This window comes from Pan troglodytes, chromosome 15, assembly GCF_028858775.2.
Source record: "Pan troglodytes isolate AG18354 chromosome 15, NHGRI_mPanTro3-v2.0_pri, whole genome shotgun sequence".
NCBI classification, from domain to species: Eukaryota; Metazoa; Chordata; class Mammalia; order Primates; family Hominidae; genus Pan; species Pan troglodytes.
In genome coordinates this window covers 44,533,801-44,552,281 of record NC_072413.2, presented here as the reverse complement: position 1 = coordinate 44,552,281, position 18,481 = coordinate 44,533,801, and the positions used below count along the sequence as shown (strand labels likewise).

At 35.9% G+C, this 18,481-nt stretch overlaps 1 long non-coding RNA gene across 1 annotated transcript in view; it reads left to right on the top strand.

Annotated features, from left to right (window-relative positions):
- The window catches only part of LOC107968160 (uncharacterized), a 51,325-nt gene extending 34,459 nt beyond the window's left edge, over positions 1-16,866 (top strand). The window contains exons 4-7 of the long non-coding RNA XR_001709132.4: positions 12,006-12,184; positions 12,443-12,524; positions 14,596-14,679; positions 15,681-16,866. This is a non-coding gene — a long non-coding RNA (uncharacterized LOC107968160). The remainder of the gene's footprint in view (positions 1-12,005; positions 12,185-12,442; positions 12,525-14,595; positions 14,680-15,680) is intronic.
- Positions 16,867-18,481: the final 1,615 nt, after the last annotated feature.

Genomic DNA, 18,481 nt, shown 5'->3' with positions numbered 1-18,481 from the left:
GAGGGGACCCCATAAACTCAAAAACAGGCATTTCATAAAATTTTATGCTTGATTTTTTTTTTTGAGACAAGATTGTGCTCTGTTGCCCAGGATGAAGTGTGATCACAGCTCACTGCAGCTTCACTTCCAAAATGTGATTTTCCTGCCTCAGCCTTCTGAGCAGCTGGGATTACAGGCACGCCACGCCCAGCTAATTGTTTTATTTTTTATTTGTAGAGATGAGGTCTCGCTATGTTGCTCAGGCTGGTCTTGAACTCCTAGGCTCAAGCAATCCTCCTGCCTTAGCCTCCCAAAGTGTTGGGATTACAAGCATGAGTGACCCTGCCAGCTCTTATGCATGATTTTTTAATGGCTACAAATAATTTCATCCTGTGAATGTGCTATAATTTGTTTAACAAATCCCCAAAGGCATATTTAGGCTACTTCCCCATTTTTCACTAGTATAAACAACATATTGATAAATGCCTTGCCCTTTATCCATAATTACTTAAGATATATTATTAGAAAAGATGATGCACCCATTTACGAGTTTTCATATTCACTAGCAGAAAGTTTGTAAGGAGACATCCTAATTTTGCACATCTGGTTGACAAAGGTGAACACATCTGAAAACATAGCTGGTTTGTAAATGTGAAAAACTGGGCATCTTGGACACATCAATGGATTGTTATTAATTTGGTAATAGCAAGCACAACAAATTTTGGTCAGGCTCCTCTGAGCCTTCTCAACCAAGCCTTGACCTTGGCCTGTGATAAAGTCTGGATCTGTGTCACCACCCAAATCGCATGTTGAACTATAATCCCCAGTGTTGGAGGTGGGGCCTAGTGGGTGGTGATTGGATTATGGTGGGCGGTTTCTCATGAATGGTTTAGTATCATCCTGTTGGTACTGTCCTTGTGATAGTGAGATCTGCTTGTTTGAAAATGTGTGGCTGCTCTCTCCTCTCTCTTGCTCTTGCTTTCACCATGCTGCCTCTTGCCTCTGGAAGGTAATTTGAAAGCTGTTAGAACTGAGAAGCTTTTAGTATAGACAGCAGTGGCAATTGCTGGTAGCTGCTGGAAATTGCTGATGTTGCTATAGCTTGGATGAGATTAGGTGAATGAGAATTCCAGCAGTTCCATCAGTGTATAGCTTGGATGAGATTAGGTGAATGAGAATTCCAGCAGTTCCATCAGTGGCTAAACTTCCTTAGTGTTTGTTTGGTAAGCAAGTACCGGCATAGCTCTGGTATCCATTTTTAGCAGTTTCAGCCCCTGAACAGCTGCCCTACTGCAGACCAGCAGTAGGCACTAGTTACTGGATTCTAGTCCAGTGGCATTTGTAGTTTTCTGGAAAACACACTTATTCTCTGTGTTCTGCTAACACTTCTCCCTTTTGTTACACCAGTCCTTCTAACACTTTTTAATCAATTCCCTGTTTGATATCGCCTTTGAAGAGTTAGCATATTTCTATTTTCTAGGTTGTACCCTGAAGATACAATTTCTCAACCATAAAGCCATGTTTATTTCTATGAAAGAAAAGAACACTTTTATAATCAGTACACTTGTAGTTGACAAAATCAACATTTTGTAATTTTAAGAATGCCAAAAAATACCCACAGAAAGTAAATTTATAATTTTTTCTATAGGCACAGGCAATATAAAGTTTTTTTCTCAAGTACATGGTTTTAAAGAGAGTAGAGTATTAGAATTCTCTATAGCAATGCTATAGACCTCAAAATGGGGTCTGTGAACCAGTGCCAGCCTACAGACTGTTACCAGTATTTTAGGCAATAGAGAGCTTATTCTAGAATGGAAATAAATACACTGTATCTTTCATAGAAAATGTCTTTCTACAAAAAAAAAAAAAAAACCACATAATTAATTTACATATTTTTGTGAGCGCCTTACCTCCCATACCAGTTACAATCAATCAATCAATCAGTTCACAAACTAGTGCATAAACCACTATATAAAAAGGGATTCTAGATTATAAGAATTAGACTAAAAGTAATTCCTCTGAAATATCAAAATGTAGCACATTAGGCAGGTTTTCTTTTAGATGAAATTTCTTTTAGGTCAATATGTATTTTATTTTTGGAAAAAAATATGTTCACAATGATATATGAAATAACAATCACATGAAAGTAAACTAATACCTAAAAGTTACAATGCTGATGTAAAGGGACCAATCAATACACTAAGAACAGTCACATTCACTATTCTATAAGGAACAGAAATGACTTGGTAAAGAAGTTAGATTTTAAGGAAAGATTGAGAAAAATGGCATCTCCTTATAAGGATACTCCTTATAAGGATAATGAAAAACTGATTCCACAGAAAAGGAAATAAAAATATACAGAGCATTAAAAACAGAGAACAGGGCTATATACTTCCACCTTTCTGTGCTCAACACAGAATGGTGTAAATAAAATAATAAGTAGGAAAAAGAATGAAACACCTAATTTATGTGAGAGAAAAGTGGGAAAAAAAGTAGAAAATTTTAAATATTAGGGTCAGAGCAAATCTTTATAGTGGATTGTGAAGCAATTAAATCAGAATGATGTAAATAGATGATCATTTTTTCATCCTATTAGAGTGGAAGTCTTCTTTTCCAACATCCTATTGAAGTACCTGATGAAAAATGATAAAGGTTTATATTAGTTTCACATATGCAAATAATAATTTCAATATTATAGTACTCATAATTTCAACCAATATTCTTGAGCTCGTATTGGAATAATTTTTTGGAAACAAATACAAATATACTTCATATAAGTTAAGTTGTAAAATACAAATATACTTCATATAAGTTAAGTTGTTGGAAATTTAATATCAAGGTAGTGAATAAGCCAAATTTATCATCATATTTGATGTTTGTGTTGTCCCTTTGTACTCACGACTTCTTTTTCTCAAAATCTGTACCAGCTGCTGAGTACAGAAGAAGCCTGTGATTTTTAAATAATTGCAGCACATTCTATAGCTCAAACAAATAAAGCTTTGATTTAAGATTGTTTAATCTCAAAGAGATCAGTATAGAAAACATATTAGAAACATGGATGAAGTAGAATTCAAAAAGAAAGAATCTCTATTCAGCTCCAAAGCTAAGCAATAGCATTTCTCAAAAGATGGCTTCATGATGTGAACTGGAATCAAAGAAATTACTACATTCCTTTGAATTTCAGTGAGCTTTTAAACCAGAGGGTGAGTGTATCAATAACTGTTCTTTGTGAAAGATTGAATATGAGCCAATGCTAATTTTATATCTCTACCCTCTCAGAAAACTTACTAATGTTTAGAGTAAAAAGAAAATGAAACTTTCCTTATATTTTTAAATCAAAATCTATACTGGCAAAAATGTTTTATTGTTAAACCTATGTCTCACCACCAAGCCATCTTCATTCACAAGAATAACAACTACAATAATCACAGCAACAATTGTCAACATTTACTGGGTGCATACCATGTGCCGGGTACTCTTTTTAACTATTTTGCATATATTAATTTAATCCTCATAACAACACTGAACAATTGTCTCCATTTTACACAAAAGAGATAGAGCAATGGACATTAATCCTAGAAATTTCTGAGCTATAATCTTTTGGTAAGTTACTGCCAAAAATTCCGTTCTTCAGAATTAGAATGTTATGATATGTAACACATAATTCAATATGCCTCTAAAAGCCTTTCACACAATAGGGCTGTTAAATTAAACAATAAAAAAACTAAATCATAAAAAGAAGTATGTACGTTTTGAAAGTAATACCAGAAAATATTTTCTTCATATAATCTGGCCTTCCACAGATAAATAGATTTGTTATGTGCATGAAAATATAAAAAAGGCTTTCAATGACACTGTTAGACTAGAAATAGAAATTTAATATACATTATAAATAATAATTTAACCTATTCCCAGTGCAAAACCATTAAGTGGTGAAAATTACTTAAAAAAACACAAAGAAACATTCAAAGTCCCTGAAAATTGCCACAAGGGAATAGAGCAAACCAAGAAACGTTTAGTCATGGAAATTTACTAAATCTCCTCTGTAAGAAGAGCTAGTCTGTCAGACTTGAGTTACAGCCTAATCCTTCTGCCCCCACCCCTCCACCTCAGCATGACAGACTTTCCACTAGGCAGGTGTGGACAAGAAGACAGGAATTCTTTTTGTCCCAGCTCCCCATCAATGGCTACTATATGTCACCAGAAAAAGCAGATTGCCATCATTTTTCATCTCTTTGAGCTCTGTTTTGCAGAGGCTAAATTCCAAATGAGGTTAGCCAAGATATCTCAAGCCCCAATCTTCCACCTGGCACCCATCCTTAGAGCAGAGGCTCTAACTCCAGGCATCACAGACCAAGAACACTAATACCGCAATAGCCATTGACCCAACTCTGTTATAATATGGAAGTTCCACATAGGAGAGGCAAGCTGGGAAGACGAGAGGATTATGCTCAAAACTCTGCTCATAAAACAGGTGTGTAACTCCAAGAGGATCTGGTCATTGTCTTGATCATAACTCTGAAGCAATAAATCAGAATTTTTCCTTGGGGAAAGAATACAGGAACAGAATGCACTGCAGCTCACCCCAAAGGAACTGACTTTATTTAGGACAGAGAATGAGGAAGTTCAACCCTAAGTGTATGCTCCAACAAAATGGGATGCAAGGCTGGTTCAGCATATGCAGTCAATAAATGTAATCCATCACAGAAACAGAACCAATCACAAAAACCACGTGATTATCTCAATAGATGGAGAAAAGCCCTTTGACAAAATTCAACACCCCTTCATGCTAACAATTCTCAATAAACTAGGTATCGATGTAACGTATCTTAAAATAATAAGAGTTTTTTATGACAAATCCACAGCCAATATCATACTGAATGGGCAAAAGCTGGAAGCATTCCGTTGGAAAACTGGCACAAGACAAGGATGCCCTCTCTCACCACTCCTATTCAACATAGTATTGGAAGTTCTGGCCAGGGCAATCGGGCAAGAGAAATAAATAAAAGGTATTCAAATAGGAAGAGAGGAAGTCAAATTGTCTCTGCAGATGACATGATTATGTATTTAGAAAATCACATCATCTCAGCCCAAAATCTCCTTAAGCTGATAAGCAACTTCAGTAGAGTCTCAGGATACAAAATCAATGTGCAGAAATCACAAGCATTCCTATACACCAATAATAGACAAACAGAAAGCCAAATCATGAGTGAACTCCCATTCACAATTGCTACTAAGAGAATAAAATACCTAGGAATACAACTTACAAGGGATGTGAAGGACCTCTACAAGGAGAACTACAAACCACTGCTCAAAGAAGTGAGAGAGGAAACAAACAAATGGAAAAATATTCCATGCTCATGGATAGGAAGAATCAATATCTTGAAAATGGCCATACTGCTCAAAGTAATTTATAGATTCAATATGATCCCTATCAAGCTACCAATGACTTTCTTCACAGAATTGGAAAAAACTACTTTAAACTTCATATGGAACCAAAAAAGAGCCCGCATAGCCAAGACAATCCTGGGCAAGAAGAACAAACAAAGCTGGAGGCATCACGCTACCTGATTTCCAACTATACTACAAGGCTACAGAAACAAAACAGCTCAGTACTAGTACCAAAACAGATATATAGACCAATGGAACCAAGCAGAGGCCTCAGAAATAACACCACACATCTACAACCATCTGATCTTTGACAAACCTGACACAAAAAAGCAATGGGGAAAAGATTCCCTATTTAATAAATGTTGTTGGATAAGCTGGCTAGCCATATGCAGAAAACTGAAACTGGACACCTTCCTTACACCTTATGCAAAAATCAACTCAAGGTGGATCAAAGACCTAAACATAAGACCTAGGACCATAAAAATCCTAGAAGAAAATCTGGGCCATACCATTCAGTTTGTAGGCATGGACAAAGACTTCATTTCTAAAGCACCAATTTTGGCAACAAAAGCCAAAATTGACAAATGGGGTCTAATTAAACTAAAGAACTTCTGCACAGCAAAAGAAACTATCAGCAGAGTGAACAGGCAACCTACAGAATGGGAGAAAATGTTTGCAATCTATAACCTGACAAAGGGCTAATATCCAGAATCTACAAAGAACTTAAACAAATTTATAAGAAAAAAAAACATCAAAAATTGGGCAAAGGATATGAACAGACATTTCTCAAAAGTAGACATTTATGCAGCCAACAGACATATGAAAAAATGCTCATCATCACTGGTCATTAGAGAAATGCAAATCGAAACCACAATGAGATACCATCTCATGCCAGTTAGAATGGCCATCATTCAAAAGTCAGGAAACAACAGATGCTGGAGATGATATGGAGAAATAGGAATGCTTTTACACCATTGGTAGGAGTGTAAACTAGTTCAACCATTGTGGAAGACAGTGTGGCGATTCCTCAAGGATCTAGAACTAGAAATACCATTTGATCCAGCAATCCCATTACTGGGTATATACCCAAAGGATTATAAATCATTCTACTATAAAGACACATGCACACGTGTGTATATTGCAGCACTATTCACAATAGCAAAGACTTGGAACCTACCCAAATGTCCATCAATAATAGACTGGATAAAGAAAATGTGGCACATATACACAATAGAATACTATGTAGCCATAAAAAAGAATGAGTTCATGACTTTTGCAGGGACATGGATGAAGCTATAAACCATATTTTTAAGCAAACTTTCACAAGAACAGAAAACCAAACACCACATGTTTCTCACTCATAAGTAGAAGTTGATCAGTGAGAACATATGGACATTGGGAGGGGAACATCACACACCAGGGCCTGTCAGGGAGTGGGGGGCTAGGGGAGGGATAACATTAGGAGAAATACCTAATGTAGGTTATGGGTTGATGGGTGCAACAAACCACCATAGCACGTATATACCTATGTAACAAAACTCCACGTTCTGCACATGCACCCCAGAACTTAAAGTATAATAAAAAAAAAGAAGCAATAAAAACAATCTAAATATCTAAAAAAGAAAAAAGAATGAGGAGCAAATATGAATATATGGAAAGAATTTTGTGTAAGAGAACTTAATTTTTTTTAGATTTAAGATTTAAATACAGAAAATTGAAAACTAAAAACCATGATTTGGCAGTAATCCACAGCTGCTAGCATTGAGCACCATTGGTGGATACCACACTGCTTAGGCCAGCCACTGTGAGTGCATATTTGCTCCATTATACTTTCCTCCACTCAGGCCAGATTCAGCATCCCAGCTCCCATGCTTGTGCCCTAGGTGTCATATGGTGGGAATAGGGCATAAGTGGCTCCTCTCAGTGGACGTACTTGGAGTCTTGTCCTAAACTATGACTCACAGATATAGAAAGCAGAGGTGGATGCTGAGTAGGCAAATATGGGACAAACATCCATGGCAGAGTGAAATGGTTAGACGGTAACATGCCTTACTTGGCTGAAATCATGATTGAGAGATAATGTACAGCACCATCAATTCCTTCAATATTTAACTAATGGGAGAATTTACTGTGAGTTTGAATCCAAACAAAAACTATCTCCAGCCTAGGATCATTTAAAGTCACCATAAAAAAAAACAGAATATTTGTATTTGAAAAAGATGTATTTGATTATGAAAATGAAGTTCACAAATTATTGAGAAAGATCAAGAGAGAGGAGCTGAAAGGTTTTACAGCCGTTCTTGCACTGTCAGTGAAAGCAGATAGTATTTTGAATATTATGCTGGATGGGACAGTCTACTTAACTAGACAGTACTAAGGTTCTGATTAAAAGCACAGGCTGGGGATAAAGATATGTTGGCAAATGTGAGCACTGGGTCAATACCTGTGAGACAAAGGATAAGAATAACAAAAGTGGAAGAAGAGGAATCTACAGAGAACCGCAAAAGATACTAGTTTCTAAATATCTTTACTGGACTAAATAATGTCACCTGCTACTTACTGACAAAGAATTGGAAGTTCATTTTTCTAATACCTCATGTAGTCTTTATGTTTTATTATGTAAAATTTAGTATTAGATTAAATTTATAGAAAATAAAAATAAGGGGAGCAGTATTTTGGATCTTAATTTGACAGCCTCATGTATCTCTACCTGTTGTAGACATCCTCATCTACCTCTACCTATTGCCCTGCCCTGGTGCCAATCATAACTAGAAAATATCAAAATGGGCATGGAGGATTCCAAGAACAGCGGGCTAGTGGCCTGCTTCCTCTGGCCTTGCCTGAGGGAGACAGCAGGATGCTAAGAGGAGGCTGCATCCACGTGAGTGTCCTACTCATTACTGAGGGAGGAGGATAGCACTACATTAGCAGAAGGAACATCCCAGTTAGATTAACCCAAGAGAGACTCCCATGAGTAGTGAGTTGTCTAGATTGTGTCCAAAAATTCATGTGTGCCTTGTCAGTGCTGCAAAGAAGATGAAATGATAGCATCTGGGTTTCAGTGATATGTAGATACTTTTTAACTGAAAAAAAGGACCAAGACTACAGTGTTGTGTGCCAGTACAGTGATTCAAAAGGGCAACTGAGTCTGTTCACACCCTGGGTATTATCAATTTGATGATTGAACAACATCTGTTACTGCCGTAAAAATCACCTACATACTCAGACAAACTTTTGGAAAGGAATGAAGAAGTGAAGGAAAGCTGAAGGGCAAGGATGTAAAAAAGAACATGACTAAGAATTATCTAAAATAAAGAGCCATTTAAATTAGATTATTTATACTCAAGACTCTGATACCGGTAATTGGCAAATTTAAAATAAATATTTTTCTCTTATTTGTCCTAGTAATTAAAATGGAATATTTGAAGGAAAAGTTTAGTTCCATCATAGGAAATAAAAGAAAGTATATTATTTTATTTGTACTTATGAGCATAGATGCCATAAATTTGCCATGTCATTACATTTAAATGTTTTCATTCCTTAGTGCAGATTAAAAGATAATAAATCCTACTGTAGCTTTAGAAGGAATTAGATAAACCCTGTGGTTATTTCCAGATACCTGGACTGGGGATATCCTCTCTGATTATTGAAACCCCTAGCAGTGCTGAGCTGAATTTTCATACTTGCCAAGTCAAATTGTTTCTTTCAACCTCACAATATGCAGCACCTACAATAGCCTGATAATTCTCAGATAAAAGATCCATTTGTAAGGAGCATCAGAATTCCAGATCTACCGAATTTATTGCATTTACATAAATGTTTGCCTTCCTCTCAAATACTAAAATGGCAACGTCTTTATCCTAAAATTATACATAAAATCATATTGAATCTCATTCACTTGGAATCTCATTACATCAAATTTCTCTTATTTCCTGTCACAAAAATGACCTTGCCATTAAGTTTCTCATGAATGTTTTAACATACTCAAGTATCTGTCATTTGCGAAGTAAAACCGCTTCCAAAAATTTAAATTAAAAAAAAATAACATTTATACTGTAGTGACTATCTTCTCCCTTCACAGTAAAATTCTTTAAAAAAAATCCTCCAGAAACAAAAAACAGTAAAACTGACTATGTTTCCTCTCATTCACCTCATTTACCCCTCAACAATGATAATCAACTTTCTATTCTCACCACAATAGCTGAAAATGCTTTCATCCAAACCATTGACAGCTTACGTGTTCTTAAATAAAATAGAAACTTTGACCTCTCTACAGCATTTGACATTATTTACATTGACTCTTTGGAAAGCTCTCCCTCACTTTTTCTCCCTCTCTTATGACCTTTCAAGTTTTGGATTTCTCTATTCCTTTTGGCTCCTACTTTGCATTTTATTTTAAGTTTTTCATTGATCATCTCGCTCCATAAAGAGATTGTAACTATTTAGTATTAATGATGATGCAGAGGGGGAAGTGAGCAGTCACAAGCATTTCTTGTCAGACTTTAAAATTAGTTTAACTGTTTGGGAGGGCTATTTGGCAGTATTTATCAAGATATAACATGAGTAAAGGTCATGAGTGAAGTATCTGGATATCTAGGGCATCTAGCAGTTTGAAATTTCTGGGCTACAACCATCAAACAGTAGTGTTTTTCTTTACTACTTCTAATCACACTGCACTCAATTTCTTTTGCCAGCTGAGTAGCAGTCCCTTTCATTACAACCAGGACATGTCCAGAACTTTCCAGTTAATTACAGTTTAAATTTTATCTCAAATCTACATTTTTATATTACTCGATTGAACTATATTTTATATACAATAAACTATATATGCCAAGTACATAATTGGGTAAGTTTTGGAATATGCGATACACTTGTGAAATAACTGCAATCAAGACAGTACACACTTCTTTCACTCCCCCGAATTTTCCATGTTCTTCTTTGCAATCAATCTGATCTTCCCATCACTCCTGTCCCCAGCCAATTACTGATCTACATAGGTCAGATTGCATTTTCTAGAAATTCTTGTAAATGCAATCATATATTATGTGTGCTTTCTGTATCCGACTTATTTCATTTAGCGTAATTATTTTGTGATTCATCCATGTTGTTACATGTGTTGATAATTCATTTTTTATTGCCAAGTAGTATTTCATTCTATGGAAAACATTTTGATACATTTATTTGTGGATAGATGTTTGGGCTATTTCCAGTTTTGAGCTTTTACAAATAATGTAGCTGTAAACATTGATCTACAAAAATTGATAGAGACATATGATTTCATCTCTCTTGGATAAATATGCCTGGGTTTCATATAAACATATAATAAGCATATGTTTAAATTTTTATAAAATTGCCAAGCTGTTTTTCAAAGTAGCTGGGCTCTTTTACATTCCCACCAGCAATATATGAGAGTTCCAGTTGCTCTACATCTTTACCAACACTTGGCACAGGCAGACTTTTTCAGTATTCTATTGAACATACTTTGATTTTATGTTCTTACATTGATAGATGTTTGGGTTATCTCCAATTTTTTTGTTATTGTAAATGAAAGGCCTATAAACACGTTTCCAAATCTTTGTCATGACATATACTTTCATTTTGTTTTAACGTGGATAATTTTGGACTATGGCACTGTGGATAGTATGTTGTGTTCAATCCAGGATCTTTTATATTCCTCTAAGTTGATGCTTTTGTTTTAGCTAATAATTCATCTTTTCAAGTCATTCTGTTAGCTCAGTCTCATCTTCTGTGGATGCTTGTTCGAATCTCCATCCTATTATTTAAGCCTTTGCTGAAGTGATTGATTTGAGTTCGTCCCCAATGATGTGGTTTATGGATCAATTTGAGATTGTGTGCATATGCAGAATCATGGGATCTCATCCTCCATTTTTTCTCTCCTGTGAGAATTCCCCTCACTTTCTGACAGCTGGCCATGGTTGTCCAGGATCCTTTTCCTTTTTTCTATATCCAGAAAGTAAGTGAGGTTTTTAGCAAAATTAGCTGCCTGTGATGAGCTGCTCTGTGTCTGTGGTCAGCCTGCAGGGAAAAACTGCAAGAAAATGGGAAATTGACTACCTTTTTGTCATTTATCTAAGTTTGACTCCACTGAATCACTGAATACTTAGCTAGTTGTTTTTGTTTTGTTTTGTCTGGAGTTTGTAGTTGCTCTCAGTGGGAAAGATGATCTGAATGAGGGGTTATATTATCGCACTGAATGCCAGTATCTCAAATCCAATTATAAGACTATGTCCTACCCTCTCTCAGAACAGGTTAAAGTATGGCTTGAGGTACTCAGATGGTGGAGGGGCATGATCTACTCTTTAAGTCCCCTTTACATTCTTCTTTTCTGGTAATGGAGCAGGGTAGAGTAATGAAAAATACAAAATATTGATAAAATATTTGTATCTATCTTATTGGCATTTACTTATCCCTCTTTATTGGTTACTTTCTTTCTTATCCTGGATGGTCCATTGGCGTTTTTAAATGAACCACTGTTGACAAGTATGTTTGTCAGGGCAAACTCTTTTTACATCGTGGTTTATAAAGAAGGCTTGTGCTGGCAAGGAGTGGGCTTGAGGACCTGAATGTTTGCAGATGTACAGCTGTGAATGGGATGCTGATTTTCCCTTCCTCAGGCATCTTCAAATTCAGAGAATTATTCTGGATTTTTGGACTTTTTTCTCCCTCAACGTGGATTAAATGTTGGACTTTTCTCACTCAACTTGGATTGAATGTTGACATAGAGATCTAACGCTGATTCAAAGACACCAAGAGAGGGGGCGAAATGGAAGGTGTGAAATCACAGAAACCAAGGGTAAGCAAAAGCATATGAGCATACTCCCAATTTATGAAGGAAAAGTTTCAGTATTCTTTGGCAGGCTGACAACTCACAATTACAATGTTCTTTCTTTCTCCTCCTATTTAGTACTCATTCTAAGGAAGGATTGGGCCACCTCTAAATCATTTTAAGAGAAAGACTAGTCCCAGATTTCTATAGTATAGTTTTCCATAGATTGTGAATTTGTATCTAGGCATGAGAAAAGTCTCACTTGATATCATGCTACATTTCCAGGAATGAAGAACTGCAAATAAATAAGCCATCACTTGATATCCTGCTACATCTCCAGGAATAAAAAGCTGGAAATAAATAAGCCGTAAGTAGAGAAATGGTTAAACAAATTCCAGTGTTTCAATGCTATGAAATACTATTCAACAGTTAACAAGTCTGAGGAAGAAACATGTATACTTACATGGAAGAATAACTATATAACATAATTGGTAAAATAGCAATTTATGGAACAAATTGAGGAGTATGTTCTCATTTTTTGCAAAAATCATATGCACTTATATTCATGCATTTACCCTTCTTCTCCATTTACTTGCCAGAGATATTTGGGCAAGGTATTCAACCTCTCTATCTCTGTTATCTCATCTATGAAAGAAATATAAAAATTTTCACAAGACAGAATAATAATAAAACAATTGAAACACAAATGTTCTGACTTGTTATAATCAAGAATGAATGAGTATAATTACAGTAATTTATTATGAAATAAACGACTACTCAAAAGCATTCTAGCCATTTGTGTTAGAATTGTCAGATGGGTTCTGAGTAAAAGAGATGTGTGTACATAATTGCAGCTAATGAGGCATTGTTTTAAAGCCACCTCTGCACCACCAGAGAAGTAAGAAAGAACTTTAGAGTCTCAATGGCTGCATGACTTCATGTGTAATGAAGTTATATAATTCTTTCCAGATTGTATTCTGTTCTAGCTACCTAGTAATCATGTTCTCACCTCACCAGCAGGTGTTCAATGCTTAGAGCTCTATAGTTTCCATTGCAGTGATTCAATTATTCTGTTTCTGCTTTTATGTCTACTGACACTTTCAGTGATTACCTACTCTCTCTCCCCTATTGCTCCCCCTTGTGGCTTTTGCTTACCCATGGTTTCTGTGGTTTCACAGCTTCCATTTTTACCCTCTCTTGGTTTCTTAAGTCTGTGTTAGTTCACTTCTGGTTAGATCTCTATGTCAACATTCAATCCCTGACCCTCAACAGAGACAATTTAGTTCATTCAGTCACTAGGTAGTATAGAATCTTTGTTCACCTGTCACAGCAGGTTTGGCTGCCCATACCAATGAGATGTGGCAATATCACATTGTGAAATACCAGGTAATTTATATATAAGAACTCCTTCCAAACAGAAAGTGGAAGTGACAGAGATTACGTGGTTTCTAGGGAGAACTCCCTTACCTGAACTTTTTTTTTTCCTTGCATTACATGGTAAGAAGTGTCTTGTATGCCAGAAGGTCATTCTTGTGGCTGATGTGGAAAATTCATTCTGATAGTTCTGTAATTTTTATCAGCAAGACAATAAGAATTTTGAAAAATAAATATAAATTGTTAATATTTAACTTAGCTTTAAACTGTTGATAAAGTTAAGTTCACTTCTTGTTAAATCTCTGACCCCCAACCAAGAGTTATAATTGTTCAGTCAGTATGTTAGTAGTACAGAATCTCTATTTTAATCCAAGAACTCTCCCATAACTCACAAATGTATTCCTATAATTAGCTGAATGACAATCTACTAGGCTAAATTTGGATTCAAATAAAAATTCTTGTAGTTTCCACATATAAAACAAAATAAATTATTTTTAAGTAAATTTCTTAATTTTTAAAAATTTTACTTACAAAATCATCAGAGATTGGCTGAAGTTCAAATATTGCTAACATGCCTATTTTTATCACATTCAAATTTTAAAGTTATTATTCCAAAATTATATTTTATGCCACCCTTGGTTTTTTAACATAGATAAATCTCTTAAACAAATGTCTTATTTTTTTAATTTAATTTAGTTTAAAAATAACCCTACATTTATTTTACCTGGCCAATTATTTTTACATTTTATTGTTAGAATATGCTCTTAACTATAATGATTGGTAATTCACAGTGCCAATATATCACAATATATTCCTGCTTATTTATAAGAATTCCAGGAAACGAAGTTTACTGAGAAGCAGTGCAAAGGTAAATTGATGCAAAAGTATTGCTTTCTTCATTTGGAGATCTCTGTTGATTTAGGGTTGGGTTATTTTCAAATACAAAAAAAAAAATTATCATTCAATAAGACAGAGCTAAAAACTGTGTTATGCAGCCTGGGCATGCGCAATAGCAAAAGCTTTTACTTCTAACAACACCTGGAATAAATGATTCTTCCCCTCAGAGCCAAGAAGATTGATACATGACTGGAGCCTGAATGGTAGAACTTTTTCAGAAGTGAGGAGTCTGTTGGCCCAGAAGATCTGAGGTAAGATCTGCCTCAACATACCTTACTGTAAGTGGTCAAATTTGAAGCCCTCTAATCAGACCCTGCCAAGCCAACATTCCTAAATCCTTTCTCTTGACCTCTGATCTCTTAAAATGTGCCCCAGACTTCAAATTGGGTACATATATTTAAGCTCAACAATAGCCTTTCAACTGGCTGTTTTTGCAATACAGCTTTTCTTGAAAGCCAGAACCATAGGTATTAATTTCTGTGAGCATTGGGCTATAAGCCTATTTGCTCTGTAACAGGAGCCTGTTATAAAAAGGTAAAAAAAAAAAAAAAAAAAGTTATACTATGCTCAACACAAAGTCATCTAATACGGCTTTAAGCTTGGAACTCTAACATGAATGGAGAAAACAAGACAGTAGAGATCATCAAGGAGGTTTTTATGGGACAGATTGCCTACATTCTGTTACCCACGCCTTACTCCCACAGCTGTACCTACCTGTTAAAGAGGCTCAAAAATGTAATTTTGTTCCGGATTAGAAGAAAAGAGAAATAGCCTACATTTCCATTTCATTCTCCCAGCTATACTTAAAAACCACTCATTTCCTTCCCAAGTGAGCCAATGCAGAGAACCAGTAGTCACTGGCCCAGCTCAGTCAATGCTCAGGAATTTCGGATTGTAGACATATCCTCTTTAACAGGTCAAGGCATGGCTCCATGCAGCCCAGCAATTACGAACTAGAAAGAAGTTATCTGATCCCCATATACAAAACCCAATAATAAATACTATTCGATTATTTAAATATTTCCACTTTGGATGAATATTTAGCAACGTGGAGAAATGCTCATGACCTCATAAGCAACAATGAGTAACAACAAATGATATATATAACCCTACCTAAAATATGAATTCAATTTTGTTTGTATTAAAGGAGAGAAAAAGAATGAAAAATAAGTAACATTTGTATTTGGATAGTAATTTTTGTGTTTTTCTTTATGCAATTGGATACTAAATGTGAATTTTCTTCTTTGTTCAGCATTTTCAAAGAGACTCTAGAGTCTAAAACGAACAACCAATCAATTCTACAAACCTTGCATCGTGAGGAGTTGCTGCACCTCTTCTCCAGGATTTGCAAAACGTGTAGTCCAAATCGAGTTTGGCTAGAACTGGTCTGTTATCAAGATATGGCTCATGAAAGAGATTGGTGTTTAGGAGGCTGGGAAAAGGAAATATTTTGAGAGACTTCATGTGCTCCGCACATGGAGGTGGCTTCCTTTTGCCTCAGGTGAAGGGGGAGCTTCAACAAGATCACTCAGAGAGTTTGATCAATGATCTTAGAATTTGCAGAACATAGGGACTGTCATTTGACTCACCCTTTAGAAGTCAGGAGGAAAGGTTACGTGGCTGGCACTTCTCATGTCTGGGAAGGAACAACTGTGAAGTGCTGACCTAGACGAATGTTGCACTTCCGCTGATGAGTAGGCAATGGCGAATGTTTTCCAGGGTCCAAATGTGGACCCGGCAACAGAGAGGCTGTCTGTAATCACTTTATAGAGACACTAACAACAATGACTACTGGGACTAAAGAGAGCACAACGGAAGTAGTTCTGCCAGAAGGGCTGAGCAACCACCCTCAGGGGAGGCAGACCCACATCAAAGACATCTCAGCAGTCCCTTTCCCATGAAAGAAAGAGCTAGAAATTGTCCATTTGACACACACACAAACCAGATCCCAGATTGCAATTGATTCAGATAATGAAAAGCTTGTTCTTTTCACTTGCTGTTCTAGCCTAACCATGTAGGTGTCAGAAGCAGTTGTAGGCTAGGAGAGAAGTCGGAGCAATACAGAAGCCAGTTCTGCCTTTGCCTCAAGATCCACTGTCCACTCAGAGGCAGGCTGGCACATGGGGGATGAGAACATTCCAAGAAAGATGTGAATTTGGAATTTTCATTTATGCAGTAGATGGGGATTTACTACTGAAAGGAACATGTTTTTGCAACTAATAGTGACCAAAAGAATTTGTACTAAAAATCATCTTAAAAGCATGGGATTACCCTAGCATTTTGTTTCAGAAACTGAAATTAACAGAAAACTATAAAATTACTTTCTGCCTGAAACCTAAGAAGGTGAACTCATGCCAGAAACCAGTTAGTTACATTCACAATTACCTGGATTTTATAATTTCCTACAATGAATAAAACTTATTATAAAGCAGAAAAGCCATCGCTGTTTGTGTACATGTTTGTGCGTGTGTGCACATGCATGTGTGTATCAGACGTGTATCAGTGTAACCACCTGATGTCAAGACAAATGATCAATTCTGACAATTCAGTACAAAATGTCAAACTAGATGTTTGGCATGAGGTAGGTATAAACAACTTCAGCATTGACTGAATTTTTAACATTTCAACCAGTTATCTGAATGTCATGGAGATCAAAATATGGAATGTGGTGACCTAAAATCTTTAGCCAAAAGGTTGAGCTTTGCAGAAGCTTGCATTTTATGCATTATAGATTAATTTGCTAACTAAACAATTTTGCCCTGCTTAGCCTTTTAATCATTCATAGGAATCTCACCGGGTGCAGATAAAAAGTTCACAACAATTAGTTTTCAACTAATATTTTAGCACACTATAGCACAATGATTATTTTGCAATAATCAGCATCAAGATTAGAATACATAATTTATCCGAAGCTACAAATTAACTATCTCACATTTTTTTTCTCCCAACAAAATATACAGTAATCCTGAATTCCCTGTTGAACTACTTAAAAGTTCTGCAATTATACCAACAGAGGTGAAGCAAAAAGTATCAACATCTATGCATACTTTTGCTGTGTAGTAAGAGCTGTTTTTATTCCCTAACCATCGTCTCATACTTCATAGCAAATATGTGAAAATATTACCACTAATAAGCTTCTTGGATCTTTATTTGCTTTAACTTTTTTCTTTTATCTCTCTCTTTCAGTACACATTTTTCTGAACACCTGATAAATGTGTGGTATATTTTAGGTGATAAGGATACATAAATAAAGGCAAAGTTATGAAAAATGCTGGACATCACTAATCATTAGAGAACTGCAAATCAAAACCACAATGAGATACCATCTCATAACAGTTAGAATGACTGCTAATAAAAAATCAAAAAATAGCAGATGCTGGCAAGGTTGCAGAGAAAAGGGAACCCTTATACATTGCTGGTGGGACTGTAAATTAGTCCAGCTACTCTGAAAAGGAGTGTGACAATTTCTCAAAGAACCTGAAACGGAATTACCATTTGACCCAGCAATCACATTACAGGATATATACCCAAAAGAATATATATTGCTCTGCCATAAAGGCACATGCATGCATATGTCCGTTGTAGTACTATTCACAACAGCAAAGACATGGAATCAACCTAAATACCCATCAATGGTAGACTAGATTTATAAAAAAAGTGTTTATATATATATATATATATACCATAGACTACTACACCACCAGAAAAAAAGAATGAGATCACGTTCTTTGCTGTAACATGGATGGAACTGGAGGCCATTATCTCAAGCAAACAAATGCAGAAACAGAAAATCAAATATCTCATGTTCTCACTTATAAGTGGAAGCCAAACAAGAAAACATGGACACAAAGATCAGAACAATAGACAACAAGGCCTACTTGAGGGTGGAGGTGGGTAAGAGGGAGAGGGTTAGAAAAATACCTACTGGATACCATTCTTACTATCTGAATGATGGAATAATCTGTACATCAAACCCCTAGGACACGCAGTTTACCTATATGACAAACCTGCACATACACCTCCGAACCTAAAATAAAAGTTATAATGAAGAAA